We start from the raw sequence: 20,460 nt of genomic DNA on the forward strand, positions 1-20,460 counted from the left end.
TGTGAGGCTCAGGAAGTTATGAGGGGAATGACCTAGTAAAGTTACTATTTAGCCAGAGAGTATCTCAGACCAATACATACTAAACCTGCCCCTTATTCCTCACCCCTTCCTGTTATTTCCCTCGGATGTCAACTAGGAAGCAGGCTAGCCTTCACCACAACCTAGGAGAAGTGGGAGGAACTTGTATGACTTCAGCAAGAAGTTCAATGAAAATATGATTCTTCGTTTTTACATAAGGAGATATTTAGGTTAGGTTGTTGATTTCTCTTTTTAAAAAATCCAGAACTCTGGGGTTTTTATTTCTGGGAAAAACTTCCCAGAATGACACCAGTTCTTTTCCCCACAAAAAGTGGCATTACCATGAAACTCTCCCTGCTAATGCCTGAAATTACTCAAACAGTTCATTCACGTACATTACACAGCCTCTTTAAATGTCCTTTTAATACCCATATTCTCTGGAACGGGCAGCGGGGACAGTGGGAAGATATAGTGGTGTGGGAGCACATGGTGGGTGTGGGGGAACTGAAGCCAGAAGAGGGGTAGAGGATGAGGCAGGAGAGAAATACAGAATTAATGTTTTCCCAGGGTCAGTCCAGGGGCAGTATCTCAGGATCTCTAGCTTTAATATACCAGAACTAACTAGGCAAAGTTAAAAGCTGAGGGAAATAGAAAGATGATGTGAGAGATATACCCTCCTTGCCTTTGGGGTCTTAGTTAATAATAACTGGTTTTTGTTTAATGATTTACGAAATGCTTTTACATTGCAAATCCATATGCTCTACACACAATTCTACCTGTTCAGTAGGCAAGATGGGTGTTATTTTGGACCATTTTAATAGATGAGCAAATAGATGAACAAAAATCAGAGTGATTTCAAGGAGTTATCAAAAGTCACATGGCGAGCAAATTCTTGACTTTGATGCAGGACAGGGCAAATTCGGGGCACGGAGCGGGCATTGAGAGAGAAGAGGTTCTTGGTGGAGTGTAAGAAAGAATTCAAACACACACCAAAGTTAGAGTCAAAAGGAAAGTTTATTATAGAAAGGGTAATGCTCCATAGACAGAGCATGGTCTCCTCTCAGAGGCAGAGAGTGAGAGACTAAGAGAGATTCAGAGGGACAGAGACAATAGGACAGGGACAGTGAGAGAAAGAGAGAGTAAAGATACTGAGAGGAACCGAGAGGAGGACCCTGAATGGGGAATTCAGTTTATATATCAGTCTTTAGTTCCTGGAGTTACAGTTTAAAGACTTTGTTCACCCATTTTCTTTTGATATGGACATACAGTGAGGAAGGATAAGATATAGCATGAAAAGGTAAGAAGAATATGTAGCATGAAAGGCCTGCTGGTAATTCTCAATCTTTAACCCATAAGTTCCCTGTGGTTTTAGCCACAGGGAATGAACGATTTTATTTTGTGTAGGGCACCACTTAAAGACTCTGTTTTTCTTATTTTCCCTTCATGGTATAGGGAAATGTGTTGTTAGCAATACCAGCAGAAATCTTTCTTTGTTCTGTAGGTCTTCTCCTGGTCTGGCCATAGGGCTGATCAGCATGTTGCAGTCTCTGAATATAGCTTGATTTAACATTTTAGTTCTTTTGCTCCCTCCCTACATTATCTTGATCATGTACTTTTTCTTCATTCACGCTACCTCCCTGACTCTGGCTGAGAAGGCTCTATAAACAACAGAATATAATTAACACATAATGGTAGAGTAAGTACCACCGGAGAGCAGGGGGTACAAACAAGAAGTGCTGCTGGAGGTGAGAGAGATCTTCCAGTTGTTTGGATCAGTTCGAACTGTTCCAACACAGCCTTTAGCCAGGATTCTAAGCAAGAACTGATTTGGTCTTTGGAAATAGGTCTATTTTTCAGCCTGGCTCCCTCTCAACCTCAGGTCATCTTCAAACTCCCCTAATGGGTGAAAGTGAAGTTCCCAAAAACGCCCATTATTTAGCGTGAATGTCCCCTTCCTGAGTAACTTAATACCTTGACCCTATTTAACTGCACATACCTCAAAAGACCTATAAGAAAACTATTCCTTACACACCCCAAGGAGAGAAGTAAAAGGCCTATTTCCTCTCACACTGAAGTATGCCCGAAGTTGTCCACCTTAGGGTTTCCCTTTTATATTAAGATATCATACAACTTTTATTTTCAATTCATAATATATCTATGTTTGTTTTAATACTGTCTATTTGCTCTCCTCAAATCTTCACAAATTCTTGTTCCAGAAGGAAGAGCTTCCTATACTAGCTGGTACACCTCTATATACCGCCGTGGATACATACACTCCAGTTTGAGAAGCAGGCTAAAAGAATTTCAGGCCTATAGCTAGAATTTTCCTGCTCCTCAACCAGTTCCCCACATATATGAGTTTTAACCCAAACCCAATAGTGTAACTAATTCTCATTTGTTAAATGCTAGCTTGAGTACACTATCTCACCAAAGCAAATTATGCAGAAAGTTGGTCCCACCCATAAAGACGTTCTGAAAGAGGGGCGGATAAAGACGAAGATGTAAGAGAAATACTCCCAGATGGGTGCAAGAGACACAGAACCACAGAATTTAAGAGAAATCCTGAATATGGATCTCTTTACAAAGCAAAACAAAACAAAATAACAGCAACAAAAAAAACCCTTATTTTATAAAGCATCTTAGGCTCAGTGAGGTTACATGACTTGGCTAAGGTCACCACCAGTTTATGGAAAATTTAGGACTAGAACCCATATCATAGTCTGTTTATTCCATAATATATAGAGCTAAGCAAGAGTAAAAGTTAATACTGTAAATAAATATTTACATTTACTAAAGAAAAATGTAAATGATAGGTCATGAAATGGAAAGTAAGAGATGAAGTTAAATAGAGGCCAAGACTGCAAGTATAGGAGAGTATACTGGAAGATAAACAGTCAACTAAAGTGGTAGGGACTCATAAGTACAGGGTGGGACATTTAAATGGAACCACTTGGAGTCATGTAAACCGGGACAGACTTTGTTATAGCCTCCCTTACGGTACAGAACCACACATCAAGACTATTTGCTTTAGTCTTTTGACAAATGTGTGTTCTTCACAGAACCCAAGAGGACTGACTGTGTGAGAAGGGTTGGGGTAATCTAGGAGAAGTCTGGACGCGGCCTTTTGAAGCTCAGAGTGAAGTGTGGTAGATGGGGGGAACCATTACACATCCTTAAGGAAAGAGGACTCAAAGAGGGGACCAAGAAGTTTCTGGCAGCAGCGTTGACTGCCGGCTTGTTCAGCCACATCTCACTCCACCAGCGACACTTAACAGGCCCTGCTCCTTCCTACTTCCAAGCCTTTGCACATGCTGTCCCTCCCATGTAGGGTTCTTCTCCCTTTCATGCTTCAGGTAAGGCCTGACTTCCTCAGAGAACCTTCTATGGTCCTCCGTTAGGTTCTCTCTACTTTTTCCTCAGAGCCGTCAATACAGTTTGTAAGTATATGTTTGTTTGCATAATTTATTGAATGTCTAACTCCTCTGTGAGACTATAAGCTTTCTGAGAGAGAGAGACTATGCATTTCATTCACCACTATGCCTGGACCTTCTTAAGTACCCAATCAATAATTATAGGTTGAACAAATAAGCACAAACAGAGGAGGCAGCAGTGCCGGAGGAGTGACACTGCTCCCCACCCCACCCCCCACTAGTCAGGCACAGTGTGTCCCTGTGGACCCAGTTCGGTTTCCAGTGTCTTTCTCTTTTTTGTCTCATAGACATATGTCCTCTCTTTCTATCTCCCCTTTGTCCTTAGCTTCCTGAAAGTCTTTCAAACCAACAATGACAACATTCAAGAGAAAAGGAAGGATGCTCAGTTAGGGTCCTGTCACAGCGGTCCCCCTGAACCAGAAGGTGGCAGCAGGGGGCAGTGGCACCATGGAAGAGTAATTTATAGAGTCGGGCTCCTGGTGAGGGAGTCTCAACGACTCAGTGACTTTCTCTCTCTCTCTCTCAAGCCAGGGTCAGCAGCAGCCCAAAGCCACAAACACTGACTTTAAAAGTCTTCCTAAGAGCTGCATCTTTCGAGTCCCCAACACAATCGCGCCTTGTGCCCCAGGACACGGTGCAAGTTACACACTTAAAGCAGTTTCCACAGAACCACATTCAGTTGGTTTTAAACTCTGGGGAAAGCTGGCAGCCTCTTTGTGGGTTTTTAAAAAAACTAGTTACAGGGACAATTAAACCTTTATGGGCCCCAGAATGTACCTATGCAGACATAAATAAGGATCATTCTTCATCACCGTAGAGAATCCACTTTCTGGCAACAGACATATTTTTCTGCCATCGCAAGACAGAGTTGAGCTCATGTCTGAGAGCCTTTTTGATTAGGACAGGTGATGAGGGGGTCAGCACGAGCAGAGTTAGAACTTTGACCCTAAGTTTGGCACAGGCCCTTTCTTAAAATGGACACATCCCAGGCCTTGGGCTTAGCTGGTCTTAAATAAATCACAAACTCCGAAAGCCTTCCCAGAAAGCTGTCAGGATTTGAGGCCAAGAAACTCATCTTTCTCCCTCCTTGTGTTACTTTGGGCCAAAATAGTCCATTTGTCAAAGAGTTCTGACTCCTTCATTCCCACTCTTACAACACAATACAATGCATTCACGTATTTATAGTGCAATGTCCTTGAATGGTCAGGATGTTTTTTTTTTTTTAATGCAATAATATCATTAAATGCAGCAGGGGGCTCTCTTCTTAAAGGAACCTTTGAGTAAACTCTTTTGTTAAGGAAATCAGTCTTTTGTAAGGGAAATTGTCAACCACCAATTTGTTGTCCAAATCTGAGGTTTCACAGAGGAGATTTTCTTAAACCAGGCCCACTTTAGATGGTGGCCTGTACATTTTCTTTATTTTTCTGACTTTGGTAGAGACGAGCTTTTCCTGAAGAGGCATTGTTGGGTGGAGATGAAGGGATCTTGAACACTTGAGAAATAAATCAGTTTCAATCATTCCCGTCATCTATAATTCTCTAGAACCACCAGCCTAAAGCAAAGTGTAATGATCTCCTACAAAGAATCCAGCTGCTTAGATTTGAGGGCCAATCTATTGAAGTCAGTTTCAAAAGAAATGCAGAGAAAAGGGTTTTTAAAAAAAATCACTGTAGATTTTGTTTTATTGTGGTAAAATACATACCATAATATTTATCATTTTAACCATTCATACGTGTACTATTCAGTTGGATTAAATTAAATTCTCAATGTCGTGTAACCATGACCACTACCTATACCCCTGACCTTTCCTCAGGCCCAGTAAAAACTCTGTACCCATTAAACAATAGCAACCCCCACCCCAGACCTCTAGTCTACTTTTCGTCTTCACGAACAGAGTTTTAAACCCCAGTTTGACTTCAGGGCCTTTTTCTTGGCGTGGCATAGTGGGAGAACGGGGAAATCGTGGCCGTCCTCTCTTCACCTTGTGGACTCTTCCCAGTGCTGCTTCTCCACTCGCCTCTTTTCTTTCAGCAGTGTCTCTGCGATGACGGGGAGTTCATTTGAACGGTTTAAACTTGCAGAGGAGCTGCAGCCCCCAGTGAGAACAAAAGGAGGTCACTGGGTCTGAGCCTCTGTTACAAGCTCAGGAATGGCAAGAATTTTCTGACCTCAGTCGTGTGAGGAAGTAGGCACACGAAGAGCAAAATGGCTGTTTTGGTGTCTGAAGCCTGAATGTGCCCCTCCCTCCTTTCAGTGCCCCTCAGCCACAAAGTTCTGTACCTGAGATCCGTCGGGGCTAAGAGAGATGGGAATGCAAGAAATGTCACGGAGGGCTCCCTTGGGCACTCTCAAATTCTACGCTCCGGAATTTCTCACACTGAAAAACACTGGCTAAACCACTCATGACCCCTGCGGAATTTACATCTCTTGTACCCATTTGTGGCTGACAGAGGCACACTCAGAATGAGTCACGTCCTTCAGTTTGGGTTTTACTTTGCTCACAATGCTTGGAAACTCTCAAAGGAGCTAGCTTCCCCTTCCCGACCTCCCCTCCCCCCACAACCCCCACTCCCCTGCCAAGTGCACAACTCAGGATAACTGGAGACTTGGCTTATGAAATCTAATTTCTAATTGTTTCAAGAACTACCTTGAGAAAACAGCCTCACTTTCTCAACCCCAGGACTGCAGGCCTGCTGGGCCCTCAGGACACCTAGGGCAAGGTGGTTCCATGACACAGCGAGACAGTGAGCCATGGGCGGTGGAAGGAGAACGCCTCAAAAGCAGGAGGCCCAAATTCCTTCTACTGTTCACTCCGGTACTCTGAGCAAGTCGCTTCGCAACTCTGCCCTCGTTTTATTCAAATCGGGTTGTGAGCGCCCTCCAATTACGAGAATGTCTGGGAAGCAGAGAGAGGAGCAAGGCTTTCCAATGTCAGGAATTCTTGAAACAGGAACAAAGCCCTTCATTTCCCTTCATTTCCCATAGGTGCCGACATAAAAGAAAGGATGGCTGCAGGAAGATGGAGGAGGAAATGTGGAGAAAAAGGAGAGAAGATGGCTATATTTTAGGACAGGTTGAGAACGAAGTTTTGGTTGGATCTTTATGGAGATGTATTCAGCAGGCAGATGGAAATAAGCTGCTGGAATTGAGGAGATAGATCAAGACTAATAATAAGAGCGGACTCGGGAGTCATGGCTGTACATGGAATAGTAACAATACCAGACAATACATATCAAGTGCTTACCAAGTGCCAGGCCCTTGGGAAGCCCTTCACAGAGACGGGCTGCTATCATTCTCACAACGAGTCTGTGACAAAGACGTTGTTTTTACACCCACTTTACGGATGAGGAAAACTGAAGTATCCTGCCCGAGATCACTCAGTGAATAAGTGGTAAGACAAGGACTTGAACCAAAGGAGTCTGACCTCGGAACCCTTAACCAGTCTTTTATACCACCTCCTGAAAAAGTGGAGGCTGAGGAGCACAGGAGAAAAGCTATCCAGGTGGAGGACAGAACCTTGACAAATACCTGTAAATAGTACTGCTGTTCCACATCAACTATGACCTAAAATCGGATTCTGAGAAGATGCAGATGTGGGTCAGAAGCAAACTGCAAACTATCCAGGTCTATCTACTGAGACTGTCAATCAGACTGGCTCTGCACCTGTGAAACAATATCAAGCACTCACTATGTGCCAGGCACTGGAATAAGGCGCATCACATATATTATCTCATTTAGTCCTATCACAAAACCTACAAAGGAGATATTATCATGACCATTTTCAGGAGAGGAAACTGAGGCTCCAGAAGAAGCTTAAGGGATTTACCCAGCTATTCAGTCTCAGAGCCGGGAACTCCAAACCAGGGTCAGTTTAAGGGTTACCTCGCCGAAGCACGCTTTCCTGATTGCCCCCTCAACATTCATATAGTAAACTCTCTGGGCATTTCTAGTATGTTTCAATAAGATTTCTTTCGTGAATACTTTGTAGTTGAAACCAGTATTTGAAGTTAGTGCTTCCTGAAGTTGCTAGAGGCTTATCGACTGCCTTGAACCAATGTTAAAAGTTTATTCATGCATATTTGAGTTAACTTAGAATAAAGCAGTACCTTTCATTTTTGGTCCCTGAGACACGACCAGCTTGTTCCTACAACACGGATTCCATGGAGAAGCATGAGTGGCCTAAGGGAAATCCCATCCCCATTACAAGGAGGGGTCAGCTAAAGGTTTTTGACAACATTCTTCGTCACTCTACTTCATCACAGTCCTTTCAGGACGGGAGTCTTCCCTCTGGACTTCATCCTACCAGGCTCAGAGGCTGGGAACTGTCCTTAGTGGCCATGTTATTACCAGCTTGGCTACAGTGAACCACGGAAGCCCAGCCTCCTGTCTGAGATTTCTCCAGCATCAAGCCAGCATATTTCTTATTGCTTAAGCCAGTTCGACTTGGGATGCTTGCAGCCCCCAACTCCCACTGGAATGTAGGCAGCATAAAGGCACAAACCATGTCTGCCTTCTTCATTGCTGTATCCCCAGCTCTTATCTCAGAATTAAGCACAAAGACCTAACTCATTATATAGCTGAATGAATGAGTCGGAAAAACAGTGAATGAACCTAATATCATAAATTCAGAGAATGGTATAGCTGGAAAACACTTTTTAAATCATAGAATCAAGTCTTCTCTCCTTTTTACTCTCTGGTGAGAAAAGAAGGGATGTGTTAGGAAAGTTAAGAGTAGCTGTCCCTCTAATTAGGACAGACATCCTAAAGTGCTGTGGGAACTCTTTCAGTCTGTGAGGCAAGCATCCCAAAAGGGCTTTGATGCCACGCCTAGTCCAAGACGGACAACAAGAAACTTAGCCTTCAGGATAAATAAAACTTCAGCATCAGTGGATGATAAAAATGGGACATGGTAAGAAAGATACAAATATTTATATTGAGAATTTTTTAAAGTACAAAATATCTTTGAATGTAGTGGTTGGTTAGTGTTTAATGTTGGCTCTTTTTCATGAATAAATTATGGAAAATACATGGTTATAACTCTATGGGCCTTTAGCACAAAGAGTACATTTGCCTCCCTCTTCGGACATAGAGCTGAGACTGCCTGCGGCTTCCTTTGTGGGAACGCACCTCTCTACAAAATTACAAAAAGGAAGATATGAGCATTGGTAGACTTGACAACTCCCTTACATTGCATTCAAGAGATCTTGTCTATACTTTTTACACACTATTTTGTTTCTTCTAAAGTCAATGCTATTGAGATATAATTTTCGTGAGTAAAATGTGCCAATTTTAAGCATACATTGCGGTGACTTTTGACATATGTACCAGGTAACCACCACCACAGTCAAACAGAATACTTCCATCACCTCCAAAAGTTTCCTTGTGCCCATTTGCAGTCAATACCCATCTCATTATCCAGGTCCCAGACAACCACTGATCTGCTTTCTGTCACTATGAAAGACACTATTAGATTAATTTCAAAATTATACAATATGTAGTTGTATTAGTTAGCTAGGGCTGCTATAAAACAGCACAGACTAGGAGGTTTGAACAACAGAAATTTATCTTCTCACAGTTGGAGGATGATCTTGGAAGACCAAGATGAGGGTGCTGACAATTTTGGTTTCTCCTGAGGCCTCCCTCTTTGGCTTGCAGGTCGATGGCTCTCTTCTCGCTGTGTCCTCACGTGGCCTTTTCTCTGGGGGGGCTCATCCCTAGTATCTCCCTCTTTTTGTAAGGATACCAGTTCTTTTGGATTAGGGCCTCACCCTTATGACCTCATTTAAACTTTAAAGGCCCTGCTCCCAAATACAGCTACATTGGTTAGGGCTGCAGCATATGAATTTGGGGACACGATTCCGTTCATAACAGTAGTTTCTTATGTCTAACATCTGTGATTCAGTATATCTGTTTGATTCATCCATTTTGTGGCATTTGTCAGTAGTTTTTTTTCTTTTTTAATTCAGAGAGTAGTTCGTTGTATAAATATACCACAGTTTATTCATTTATTTATTGATGGATATTTGAGTTATTTTTAGTTTATTACTATTAGAAATAAAGCTTCTATAAATACTCTAGTATGTCTTTTGGTGGACATATGTTTTCATTTCTCTCGGGTAAATACCTAGGAGTGGAATTGCTGGATTATATTGTAAGAACGTTTAATTTTATAAGAAACTGCCAAACATTTCTTAAAAGTGGTTGTCTCATTTTACATTTCCACCAGCAGTGTCCAAAAGTTTCAGTTGTTGCCAATCCTTAACAAAACTTGGTATTATCAATGTTTGTTTTTATTCTACTAAGGGTGTAATGGTTTCTCATTGTGGTTTTAATTTGCATTTCCTTGGTGACTAATAGTGTTGAACATTTTTCCATGTGCTTATTTGTTACCCAGAGGTCTCCTATGGTGTAGTGTCTGTTCAAATCTTTTGCTCATTTTAAAAATTTGATTCTTGGTTTTCTTTTTTCTTTTTCTCTTTAATTCATCTGTATTTGTAACAGCCTTTGAAACAGAATGTGACTTTAACACTACATTTCCATTCACAAAACTTGCTCTACTTACTTTCAAAGGGCTTTACAACATGCCTAGGTAGGCTTATAAATTTGCTACTCTAAACAGTACTTTTCTTTGGAAAACAAGCTCTATGGTTAGTTACTCCCATCAGGTTGGTCGAGTGTAACATACTAATTTCTAGAGGCCATACATGCAGTCGATAACTATAGGAGATGGAAGGTTTAAAAAGATCCTAGCAGGTAAAAGTCGTTTTAGCCAATGTTTTTTTTTTTAAACATCATGGTATATCTTAGAACACTTCGGTGACAAAAGATTCGGTCTCATAAGGGATCTGCTTGATATCTAAATACTCTAGGAGCCCACAGAGTTAACATTAGGTTGCATACATCTGTAACAAACATAATTTCAATCTGTTAAAATAAGCCAACATGAAACCAGAAAGGAAAAACTATGCTTTAGTGCATAAGGTATCACAGTATTATATACTTAGAAAGAAATCTCACATTTCCTTTAAGTAGTTATCATCATGCCATACAGATTTTTTAATATGTTAACCAAAAAAAAAAAAAAATTCTTGGAAATATATTATCAGAGGGAATAAAGGCAAAGAACTCAACACGTGTACAAGCCGTTCTTCAGGCGTAGTTTAGTCTACTTCTTCCATGCGTTACATGTTGTCGTCTCCTTCCAGGGGCAGCATCTCTTCAGTGACAGCAGCACAGCTGTCGTCAGCAGTGGGGTCATCCTCGTCAATACCCAGACCAACTTTGATCACCCTGTAGATCCTGTTAGTGGGGATCTGGGGATCTTCCAGACTGAAGCCAGATGACAGGAGTGCAGTTTCACAGATAAGGATGGCCAGGTCCTTCACAGACTTGTCATTCCAATCAGCTTCTGCCTTTTGCCTCAAGGTCTTGATAAAATAGTCGAGGTTTATCTCCAAGTGTTTCTTTGCTGCCATGTAACCCATTGTTGAATTGTCTCTTAGGGCTTGAGCCTTCACGATTCTCTCCACGTTTGCTGCCCAGCCACGTGTGCTTGTGACAATGCAGCAATCGGTTTGAAATGACCATCTTTTCTACTTTTTTCTCCAAGATATCCTTCATAATTTTGCAGAGGTTTTCAAACTTTGTTTTTTTCTCTCCCTGTTTCTTCTCTTCTTCATCTTCTGGAAGTTTCAAGTCCTCTTTGGTGACTGACACTAAAGTCTTCCCCTCAAATTCCTTCAGCTGTTAGACACAGGCTTGATCACATAGATTACCTCCAGGCCGTGCTTGTGAAGACATTCAACAAAGGCTGAGTTAGCTACCTGGTCCTTGGTCTCACCTGTGATGTAATAGATATGTTTCTCATTTTCCTTCATTCTTGTGCAGTAGTCCTTGAGGGAAACCATCTCATCACCAGAAGCAGAGGTGTAGGATCTTAACAGCTCTGAGACCTTCTTCCAATTTTGAGAATCTTCATGTATTCCCAGCTTAATATTTTTAGAGAACTGCTCATAAAACTTTTTGTAGCTCTCTTTGTCTTCTGCCAGTTCAGTGAAGAGTTCTAAGCATTTTTTGACCAAATTCTTTCTGATAATTTTCAAAATTTTGCTTGGTTGCAAAATCTTCCGAGAAATATTTCGAGGGAGATCCTCGGAGTCGACCACACCTGTGATTAAATTTCAGATGGTCAGGTATTAACTCTTCACAGGTATCCATGATGAAAACTCTGCGAACATGCAACTTAATGTTATTCTTTTTCCTTTTGTTTTCAAATAGGTCAGAGGGAGCATGTCTTGGAACAAAAAGAAAGGCTCTGAATTCCGATTGCTCTTCAAGGGAAAAATGCTTCACTGCCACGTGATCCTCCCAGTCGTTCGTCAGGCTCTTGTAGAACTCCCCATATTCCTCATTAGTGATTTCATCAGGGTTTCTGGTCCCAATAGGCTTTGTCTTGTTCAGCTCTTCCTGATCAATGTACTTCTCCTTGATCATCATCATCATCACCATCATCATCTTCTTCCTCTTCCTTTCTTCTTCTTCTTCTTCTTCTTCTTCTTCTTCTTCTTCTTCTTCTTCTTCTTCTTCTTCTTCTTCTTCTTCTTCCTTCTTCTCCTTCTTCTCCTTCTTCTTCTTCTCTTCTTCTTCTTCTTCTTCCTCTTCCTTTCTTCTTCTTCTTCTTCTTCTTCTTCTTCTTCTTCTTCTTCTTCTTCTTCTTCTAATTCTCCTCCTCCTCCTCCTCCTCCTCCTCCTCCTCCTCCTCCTCCTCCTCCTCACCATCCTTCTTTTCTTCTTTCTCTTCATCAGAACCAGCATCTTCTATTTCAAGTTTATCCTCGGACTCCGTTTCTTTTTTTCTTTCTGTTCCTCTTTGTCTTCCTTTTCTTCAGCCTCATCAACACTGACTTCTTTATCACGTTCCTTCTCCACAAAGAGAGTCATGGGGTAGCCAATAAATTGGGAGTGTTTCTTCACATCTCCTTTATTCTTCTCTCCAAGTGCGCAGTTTGGTCTTCTTTCAGATGCAGGACAACCTTTATTCCACGACCCATAGGCTCCCCTGTGTCAGTCCTGACTGCAAACGATCCTCCTGCAGAAGATTCCCAGGCACGTTGCTCATTGGCATTATGTTTGGTGATCACTGTCACTTTTTCAGCAACCAAATAGGCAGAGTAAAACCCGACACCAAACTGGCCAATTGTGACGATATCTGCACCAGCCTGCAAAGCCTCCATGAGCGCTTTGGTCCCAGACTTGGCAGTAGTACCAAGGTTATTGATCTAATTGGCCTTGATCATTCCAATTCCAGTATCCACAATGGTGAGGGTTTGATCTTGTTTGTTTGGAATCAGCTATTTCCCAAAGTCTGGTTTACTGGGGTCTGTCAAGCTTTCATATCTGATTTTGTCCAGAGCATCCGATAAATTTGAAATAAGCTCCCTCAGAAAGATCTCTTTATTCGAGTAGCAAGTATTGATGGTCAATGACATCACTTGGGCAAGTTCTGCCTGAAAGGCAAACCTCTCAGTTTCCTCTGCCTCCTCCATGGGCTGGTCTTGGGTCTGGGTTTCCACCAGCATCTTGTCTAAGGGACAGCACCAGCTCCGCAGCAACGCAGCACCAGGACTCAGAAGCAACTCCTTGGTTTTCTTATTATTGAGTTGTAAGAGTTCTTTACATATTCCAAACTCTGGTATCAGTTATATGCTTTACAAATATTTTTCTCCCAGTCCGCGGTTTTTCATTCTCCTAATAGTGTCTTTCATACAGCAGGAATTTTTCATTTCGATTAAGTCCAGTTTATCGATTTTTCCTTATGGATCATGCTTTTTGTGTCATGTTGTCTTGAATAAAGACAGTTTTACTTCTTCTTTTACAATATGGATGCCTTTATTTTTTATTTTTTTATTTTTTGCCTTATTGCACTGGTACAACCTTTAGTACAATGTTGAATAAAAGTGATAAGAGCTGGCATCCCTTCTCCCTCTCCTTATTTTAGAGGGAAAGCATTGGTCTCATGGTTTAGTATGACATTAGCTGTAGGTTTTTCACAGATGCTCTTTTTCAGGTTCAGAAAGTTCCCTTTCATTACTTGTTTGCTGAGAGTTTTGAATCAGGAATGTTGTGTTTTTGTCAAAATTTTTCCTGCATTCACTAAGATGATTACACAGTTTTTCTTTCTTTCTTTGTTAATATCGTGATTTATACTGATTTTCTAATATTAAGTCAGTTTTGCATTCTTGGAATAAACCCCACTTGGTCATGGTATATTTTATCTTTTTATATATTGTTGGATTTGATTTGCTAAAATTTTGTTTGGAATTTTCACATGCATGTTCACAAGGGATATTAGTCTATAGTTTTCTTTTCTTATAAATGTGTTCATCTTGTTTTAGTATCAGATTAATACTGACCTCAAAATGAATTGAGAAGTATTCTCTTCAGTTTTCTGAGTTTGTACAGAATTGGTGTTATTTTTCCTTTAAATAATCATAGAATTTACCGGTAAAGTCATCTAAACCTGAAATTTTCTTTGGGGGAAGGTTTTAAGCTACCAGTTCAATTTCTTTCATAGTTACTGGGCTATTCGGTTATCTATTCTTATTGAATTTTGGTAGTTTGTTTCTCAAAGACTTTCTCCATTGAATCTAAGTTGTCTAATGTATGGCATTAATTTTTCATTGTTTACATGGGCGAAGTTGTAGATAACATTCTCTATTATCCTTTTATTACCTATAAAATCTGTAGTGGAGTCACTTCTCTCAGAACTGATATTGACAATTTGTATCTCATATTTTTTCCTGATTCATGTAATTAAAGGTTTTTATCAATATTATTGATCTTCTCAAAGAACTTGATTTCAGCTTCATTGGTTTTATCCATTATTTTGCTGTATTCTATTTTATTAATATATTCTCTAATCTCTATTATTTCCTGTTTTTCTGCATACTTTGGATTTCATTTGCTTTTCTTTTTCTAGTTCCTTAAAATGGGAACTGTGGGAACTGAGGTTATTGATTTGAAACCTTCTGAATACTGATTTAGTAGCAGCCCATACATTTTGATATGCTGCATTTTCCTTTTCATTCCATTCAAAATACATTCTACTTTCCCTTTTGTATTATTATTTGACTGCTGGATTATTTAGAAGTGAGTTATCTTGTTTCCAAATATTTGGAGATTTTTCAAGAATCTTTCTGTTATCGACTTCTAATTTAATTCCATTGTGATAAGAGCACATTCTTTATTATTTAAATCTTTTCAAATTTATTGAGAGTGGTTTTATGGCCCAGAATATGGCTTATTTTGGTAAATGTTCCCAGTGCATTTGAAAAGAATGTGCATTCTGCTGTTGCGGGATGGAGTGTTCTACAAATATCAATTAGGGAAATTGATTACTAGTGTTATTAGTCTTCTATACCCTTGGTTATTTCCTACCTACTTGTATGTCAATTATTAAGACTGAGTATTGAAATCTCCTACTATAATTTTGATTTGCTTACTTGTCCTTGCAGTTTTTGCTTCATGTATTTGGAAACTCTTTTATTAGGTGCACAAACTTTTAGAATTAAATCATTTTGATGAATTGATCCCTTTATGATTATGAAATGATTTTTTTTATACCTGGCAATATTCTTGGCTCTGAAATCTACTTTGTCTGATACAAAGATAGCCACTCCGTTTTTCTTTTTTTCTTTTTCTTTCTTGTTTCACAACTATTTTTCATTTAACAATACATCATGAACACCTTTCCGAACCACAGACATATTTTTTGTTTTTGAGATATAACTGACACATAATGTTATATATTAGTATCGGGTGTACAACATATTAAATATATATATATGTATATTACAAAATGATCACCACAATAAGTCTAGTTAACACTTATCTCCACACATAGTTATAATTTTTTTCTTATAATATGAAGATCTACTCTCTTGGCTTCTTTCAAATATACGATACAGTATTATTAACTATATTTGTCATGCCGTACATTACATCCCCAGGTCCATCTTTCTTTAGATTAGCATTCGCTAGGTGTATATTTTTCCGTCCTTTAACATTTTGATGTATCTGTGTCTTTATATTTACAGCATGTTTCTTTTAAACACCATATAATTTGTCTTACTTTTTAAATCCAGTCTGACAATCTCTGCCTTTTAATTAGAATGTTTAGACCATTCACTTCTTTTTTATTCACCTCAAAGAAATATGCGTATTTTTTTGTTGTCGTTTAGTTTGGTTTGGTTTGAATTGTGGTAAAATACACATAACACAAAACTTACCATCCGAACCCTTTTAAGTATACAGCTCAGTAGTGTTAAGTATATTCACATTCTTGTACAAACAATCTCCCAGACTTTTTCATCTTGCAAAACTGAAACTCTATACCCATAAACAATAACTCATTTCCTCTTCCCCAGGCCCTGGCAACCACCATTCTACTTTCTGTTTCTATGAGTTTGGTGACTCTAGATACCCCATATAAGTGAAACCATAGAGCATAGACCATTTACTTTTAATGTGATTATTGATATAGTTAAGTTTAAGTCTATTATCTTGCTACTTGTTTCACATTTATTCCATTTCTTTGTTTCTTTTTACCTCTTTTTTTGTCCTCTTTTTAAAATCATTTTCTTATGATTTTATTTCCTTTGTTAGTTTAGCAGTTAAAATTCTTTGTTTTGTTATTTTAGTAGTTTCTTTAGGGTTTATGATATGTCTTAACACAGTCTGCCTTTAATTGATATTATACCACTTCACATATAGTATAAAAACCATTCAATACGTCGTAATTTTTTTGTTTAAGCAGACAGTTATTTTTAAAAGACATATACACAGTTTTTTAAAAAATCTTATATATTTACCTTTTCTAGTGCTCTTCATTCCTTTGGGTATATCCATGTTTCCATTTAGTATCATCTTCTTTCTGCCTGAATGATTTCTTTGAATACTTCTTACAGTGCAGTTCTGCTGTCGAATTCTTTCGGCCTTAGTATATCTCAAAATATCTTTATTTTACCTTCATTTTTGAGGATATTTTTGCTGAGTATAGGATTTAGATTGAGAAGTACTTTTTTTTCTTTTGGTACTATAAATTTTTTGATTTATTGTCTTCTCATTTGCACTATTTCCAGTGAGAAATCTGCAGCTATCTTTATATTTGTTCCTCTGTATATAATGTGTCTTTTTTTCCTCTGGCTACGTCTAAGACTCTCTTTTCATGGGTATTGAGCAAATGGATCAGATGTGTGTTGGTGTAGTTCTCTTCAGGTTTCTTATGCTAGGAGCTCATTGAGTTTCTTGGATCTGTGAGTTTATTATAGTTTACATCAAACTTAGAAAAACTTTGGCCATTATTTCTTCAAATAATTTTTCTGTTCTCCTGCCTCTTTTGAGAGGACTCCAATTACATGTCTATTAAGCTGCTCGAAGTTGTCTCATAGGTCACTGATGTGCTTTTCATTTTTTAAACTTCTTTCCGTGTGTTTAATTTTGAACAGTTTCTATAGTTATGTCTTCCTGTTCATCCAAAGTTTCTTCTGCACTGTCGAACTTAGCCAGTGTGATTTTTATCTTGCTCATTGTAGTTTTCATCTATATAAGTTTGGTTTGAGTCTTCTTTATATTGTACATGTTTTTGAACACATGGTATACAGTTATAATAGTTAGTTTAACATCTTTGCTTGCTAATTATAACATCTGTGTTGGTTCTGGGTCAATTTTGATTCTTCTACTTTTCTCCTCATCAGGGCTATTTTACATGTCTGATAATTTCTGTTTACATGCCAGGCATTATGAATTTTACCTTGTTGGATGCTGGATATTTTGATATTTCTGTAAATCTTCTGAGCTTTGTTGTAGGTCACAGAGACTTGGAAACAGTTTGATCCTCTTGGTCTTACTTTTAAAAGTTGTCAGGTGGGATCAGAGCAGTGTTTAGTGTAGGGCTAACTATTTCCCGGTACTGAGGCAATACCTTTTTGAGTATTCTACCTAATGCCCATGACTTACAAAGTTTTTCAGTCTGACTGGTGGAAACAGACACCAACCCAGCTCTGTGTGAACACCCAGCATTGTTCTCTAATCCTCTCTGTTGGTTCTTTCCCCAGCCTTGAGTAGTTTCCTAATACTGGTGAGTCAATCATGACATGAGTCAATCATGCTGAATGCTTGAGGGAGAACTCCTGCAGATCTCCAGATCCCTGTGCAGCATTTTCCTCTCTAGTGCTCTGTCTTGCAAATTCTGGCCAGCTTGGTTTCTCCAGACTTTTAGCTCTGCCTTTTTAACTCAGAGAACTTGCTATGGTCTGCTTGTGTTTTCTTTCCCTGTGCCACAGCCTGAAAATCTTCATAAAGCAGCTTGGGCAATTGTAAGGCTTATCTCGTTTGTTTTCCCATCTCCAAAGCTGTCCTTTGTTGCCTGAAATGGTTTGATAACTAGAGTTTCATATATTTTGTCTGGTTTCTTGTAGGGTTTGTGTTTGTTTGTTTGTTTGTTTGTGTTTTTTTATTGTTTCAGGAAGGAAAGTAAATCTAATTCCTGTTGCTCCATCTTGGCTTGAAATAAAAGTCCTTCTTTGACTTAAAATTTTTTCTTTGTTGCAACTACCACGGTGCTGGGCACATGGTTGGTTTATTCACTGAATGCGTCTTGAATTAATTCATCGTTTTAAGTAGTGATCACCAAACAAGTTTGTTTAAAAATTCAATTGTCAGTGATTGGGTTAATTTTTTAACTGTTCAATAACAAATTGTAATCATAATTACTCAAGCGAAGACCACGTTTGTTTATCAAATTGCATGGAGGAGGATCAAAATTTTTTTGAAAATACTCTTTAAAAATGTTTCTGAAATTCTTGCTTCACGTGGGCCTGCTTTTATTTATTTATTTTAAATTGTTTTCTAACTTATAGAAAGTGATAAATATGAGATGAACAAATCTATAGCAAGAGCCATGTTTATGGTCTTGCTACGAGTCTCCCAGAATACTTGGCAAATAATAAATACTCCGCACATACTTTAAAAATGATTGAATGAACAGAACATTTTTTTACTTCGCCAAACAATATTACTTTATTTCGATAACATCTATATCAGACATTTCATAACTTCAGGCTCTATTTATAATAGATCCATGCCTCTTCTGGTCCCTTCACAATGTGCTTTGTTGCCCTCACTTTGTAACATTGTTTTGTCAGTGAAGTTAACACAAATAATATTTATTTCTCTATAAGAGAGACCAACATTTTGATTTGGAAATCTTAACTGAAAAACTTTGGCTTATACTCCTGGAAGATTCAGATTTGCATAACACTTTGACTTCTAGCTTAATTTTTGTGGGTTCTTGGGTCTCTAACCCCCTGTCTTAAGCTCTCTTTCCATCTGTTATATGCTTCTGTGGTCCAGCCAAATCTTACACATCCTTCAAGCCCAGCTGAGGCCTTCCTCCATGAAGCCTTCTCTTGCCACAACAATTTCGCTCTTCTGCCTGCTCCTTAGAATTCAATTGTCTTTTCCATTCACTTGGTACCTAACAACCATACTGCCTTGTCATACCCTTTGTGTTTATGTGGGAATGTCTCTCCGACCCAGCTCATAACCACCGTCAGAACAGAGGCCCACGTGTACCTAGCACAGTCATTGTCATTATCATCATCATCATCATAGCAATAATCGACATTTGTTGAGTACTTACTACGTACCACGCCTTGTTCTAAGAGCTTGTTATGAATGACTTTAGTTAATCCTCCCTCACTCTAAGGGAGTGGTGCTATCAAAATCATACTTTCTAGATAAGGAGGAAGCTGAAGCCAGGAGAGTTAGGGCATGTCTCAGGGTGGCCAACAGAGCCAGGATTCAAACTCAAGCTCCAGAGCCTGAGCCCTCAGCCACTGCACTGTGCTGTGGCATTGAGGGTGCAGTAGTTGCTCAATGCATCTCTGTTAAATGGATGAAAACAGGGAGGTTGGCCTGTGTAGAAGGGAAATCTTCCAGTAGAGGCCCTATTCTGTTACTCTCACTGCTTTGCTGGTTCCCATCACTACTCCTACATCATTGCTGTTGTTTCAGAAGCGAGATTCTGTGTGGTCCAGGAGGAAAAAGAGAGGATAGCAGTGAGAGGCCTATACCTCTCTCCTGCCTTCCTCCCTTGCAGGTCAGGCAAAGAGCAAGTTGGGATGGTTCTGTCTGTCTGCCATCCCTTAGCTCTCAGAGTCAGCCAGACAAAAATGGGGTAGGGAGAAGCAGAAAGGGAGGTGTGGGGGTAGTACCATCCTCAGGATCCCTGGATTCTGGGACCTGTGCCTCTCCAGACTCAGTCGACCGGATGTGCCTTTAGCTTGCCGGAATTCGGCCAGATTTACAGAGATAAAATCAATCTGACCCTTAATTCCCCAAATGCAATTTATGGGCTTGCCTTCTGTGTGCTGAAACACGTCTGGCTATCCGAAATCTGGTAATTATTTATGTAAACACGGCATCCTGCCTTGTGGATTATAATTGGACTTGAACAGCAAGAAATGGGGACTTACACAGTTGGGATGGTGCTGATACCCTCCTTTTGAAAAACACTCATTTGAGTCTTTGAAATCTTCCCTGGATAGCTTTAACCAGACCAAAAAAAAAAAAACCTTTTTTTTTTTTTGCTTCCTCTTTGCAGGCCTGGGCAAATTTACTCCCGAACACCGCCAGGTTTTGTAGGTCCTCTCAGAGAATGGGGTAACATACCCTAACCATTTTGGCTGGACCAAAACTAAGAGGACATGAGCCCTGGGGTGGAGGCCTCCACAGATCTCCTCATTGTCTGTTGGAACATGAATTTTATACCCCCACTAAGAATAAACAAGATTAGGAATTTAATGCTGTTTGGAAAAGAGGAGAGGTGGCTGGTGAAAGAGAAAGGTCTTTGCTTCTTATTCATGCTGCAAGTTCCCCAGGAACCTTCGCAGTACATACACACATGAGAGCCAGGAGGATTAGGGCAAAGAAAATGAGCTGATTGAGCCAG

General features: G+C 39.6%; 1 pseudogene; it reads right to left on the reverse strand.

Annotated features, from left to right (window-relative positions):
• Positions 1 to 10,609: 10,609 nt before the first annotated feature.
• On the reverse strand, positions 10,610 to 13,027 carry LOC118603810 (annotated as a pseudogene).
• Between the last annotated feature and the right edge of the window lie 7,433 nt (positions 13,028 to 20,460).

Source organism: Rousettus aegyptiacus, unplaced genomic scaffold (genome assembly GCF_014176215.1).
Source record: "Rousettus aegyptiacus isolate mRouAeg1 unplaced genomic scaffold, mRouAeg1.p scaffold_m13_p_1, whole genome shotgun sequence".
Lineage (NCBI taxonomy): Eukaryota > Metazoa > Chordata > Mammalia > Chiroptera > Pteropodidae > Rousettus > Rousettus aegyptiacus.